Raw genomic sequence first — 3,486 nt, forward strand, 5'->3', positions numbered from 1 at the left:
AAGAGTGCTGTTCTTCCAGAGCATCAATTGCGGTGACGCCCACCCTACCTTCTCCCGCGTGTGTATGCACTACAAATTTGAGGAGGCCATCCTTAATTTGAAACACTGAGATCGTTTGTCTTTTCCTGAGGCCAAGTACGCCGTCGCCCCTTTTTCGCTGGCATGTCTTATGCTCATGTGCTGCGTTCCACCTCTCCTCGCCCTCCCCTTCTTTCTCAGTCTCACAACCGTTTCCAGGCCTTGGACCTGGACACCCCCCCACCACCACCTTGTTCCTCTACGTTCTAACCAGAAGGTCCTCCTCCTGGGTCTCCGTTTGGTGTTTCCCTTCTTCCTTTCTAGTCTGCCCTGTCTCCTGTGTCCTCTCTACCTTCCCCCTTCCCCGCAGCACGACTGATGTCTTGGGGAACTTGAACAGTATGAACTATATGCATACTGCTTTTGTTGCTAAAACCTCCGTTGTTGCTGCTCTTTTTGACCTGGAAAAGGCGTACAACGCCACCTTGAGATACCAAATTCTGTCCCAACTCCGTTCTTTTGGCCATCGTGGTAATCTCCCTCTCTTCCTCCAAAGCCTCATCTCTAGTCGTTCCTTTAGAGTGAGGCTTGGTACCCCTCTTTCTGCCTCTTTTTCGGCAATTCGAAGGTGTACCCTTCTTGTTCTGAATATTATTCTTTTTCCTGGTTGCCCTCAATGGTCTTTCCTCCCTTCCCTCTGCTATCTTCTCAGCGCTCTATGTCGACGATCTTAAAGTCTGCAGTCGAGGTGATGATTCGCCTTCCCTTCAAAGGTGGCTTCAACTAACGATTGATGTGTCGTCTTGGGCCACCAGTCATAGCTTGAAGTTCTCTATAATTAAAACTTGTGCTATGACTTTTACTCGGAAGCAGGTTGTTCTTCGTCCCCCTTTGTCGCTTTATGGTCATCCCCTTTTGTACAAAGATTCTGCTAAGCTTTTGGGGTTAATCTTTGACACTCGTTTGTCTTAATCACCTCATATCTCTTAGCTCCGAGATGAATGCTCTAAGGCCCTTAACTTATTTAAGGTCTAGTCCCATACTTCCTAGGAAGCTGATGGACGCATGTTCCTCTCTTTACATTCCTCTCTCATACTGTCTAAACTCGATTATGATTGCCCTGCTTACTCGTCTGCTTCTTCTATTCTTCGCCGTTTGGATGCTCTGCATCATACTGGGTTGCGCCTCAGCTCTGGTTCCTTTGGTTCGACTCCTACCCTCAGCTTGTATGTTTTTTGTTTTTGATTGTTGCCGCCGAAGGTGGCTAGTTTATTGTGTACCCCATACTCATCCTGTGAGCGGTAGCGCAAAAAGCATTACAGAGGGCACGAAAAGTCTTTATCAGACCTCATCTTAGATTATTACATAAACGATTTCATCTATCCTTCACATCTTATAGTTACAATGTCAGCTAGCTTGTATGTTGAAACTGGCGTCCTGTCTCTACAGGATCGCCGTGATCGCTACTGTCTTCGCTACCTTGCACGGTCCTTACAACACCCTCACTCTCGCCTATGTCGTGTTTGACTTTTACCCGTCCTGTTGTCCCTGTTCCCCTTCACCACCTACCATCTTATGTACGGTTGTCTCGCTTACAAGATTCTCTTTCGATTCATGTTACCAATATTTCTCCTCGTGTCGTTCCACCGATCGGTCTAAGTCTGCAGACGGTGTAGGCTACACTGTTGTTTTCCTGACCACACCTGTATGTGTCGCCTGCCTCCGGAGACTAGCATCATCACGGCAGAACTTTATGCTATTTTGTATGCTCTTCGTCAACTACTTTCTCCCTGTCAATCCTCCTTTGTTGTTGTAGTTGACTCTCACAGTGCCCTCATGTCTCTCGAGTCCTTTAATCCAGTCCTTCCGGTGGTAGTCGAAATTCAACATTGGCTGTTTCTTATCTTCAGCAGATTTAGACAGTGGAGTTTTGCTGGGTTCCCAGTCATTTTGGTATGTCCTTAAATTAGCGTGCGGACGTTGCCGCTAAGGAGGCTTTTGATTGTTGCCGCCGGAGGCTGCTTGTTTATTGTACACCCCATGCGCAAAAAGCATTACAGAGGGCATAAAAGGTCTTTATCAGACCTCATCTTAGATTATTAACATAAACGATTTCATCTATCCTTCACACCTTATAGTTACAATGTCAGTTAGTTGCAGAGAAAGTGCTATTTCAAGAGCTATACATTTACAGTAAGTCATTATTACATTAATGGTAGGTCTTACCGCTAATACATAATAGTTTGACCAATGGAGATAGTCATAGGGTAGCTTCTGTTTATTATTAGTCTTCACAATACACTACTTGTTTCTTCATCTCATATGTCGTTTATCTACTGGAAGCGAAATATGGATACAGTGCAAGGATTTCAGGTAATTTATCCATGGTAATAAGATAGGGTTGCTATATCATACAGAGTGAGCTTAGATCTATCTCTAAAAGGCTCAATTTTACTACAATCCAAGATATAGTGTTGGAGTGTGTGTCCCTGTCATTTTCCACACACTTTACACTTTACTTCATCTAGATCCCTATACAAGCCCAACTGCCAGAGATACTTGTAGCAAGTCTTATACGAGCTGTGACAACATCTGTTAGTCTACTTACTTTGTTACTTGCCCCATACACAAAATGGACTGGCAGATAGTACCTTTTGACATCCTGACCCCTGCATACCCCACCAAGAAACTAATCACAACAACCCTCATGCTCAGCTTGCTGCTAAATTAAGCACCATAGAACACATTTACAATATACAAGCTGAAAACAACATAGCACAGGCCATATACACTCACGGATCACTCAGTACATCTACAGGAAGGGCAGGAAGTGCTGTTATTGCTCATCAGCCCGATGGCAGCACAATTCGAAGGAATATCCGAATTAGTAACTGGGCATCCACAATACAAGCCGAGTTGGTAGCAATACTGGTAGCACTCGAAATTATTGACAACACTGAAGTAGACAGCTTAATTATTTCCGACTCCCTTTCCTCACTACAAGCAATAAACAGTTTGCAATCAAGTAATAACGTGCTTGTCTTGGAAGCTTGACGTAGATATATAAGAATATTTAGCAAGAGGGTAAATATAAAAATGTTGTAGATTCCTTCTCACATTGGCCTGCAGGAACATGACAAAGTTGACGCCCTTGCTAAGGCTGCAGTAAGTAAGTAAGTAATTATCAAAAGAAGGCACCAAACCGGGAAGGCTATGCAGCACCATCAAATGCGCAGAATAATCAGAGGGCGCTAAATATCACCAAGGATGCCAATACGAGAACAAAAACGCATAAGGGGAACGATATCAAAAGTATCCGAGTCACCAAGAATTCTATTGAGGGACAGGTGACCGCGAGGGGTGGTCGGAAAGCAAGACACACGCTCGTCCCGGAAGTCAGGACATTCAAGAAGGACATGCACGACCGTAAGAGGGACAATGCAACTAAGACAATAAGGAGCAGGGCGG

Source organism: Procambarus clarkii, chromosome 40, assembly GCF_040958095.1.
Source record: "Procambarus clarkii isolate CNS0578487 chromosome 40, FALCON_Pclarkii_2.0, whole genome shotgun sequence".
Classification (NCBI taxonomy): Eukaryota; Metazoa; Arthropoda; class Malacostraca; order Decapoda; family Cambaridae; genus Procambarus; species Procambarus clarkii.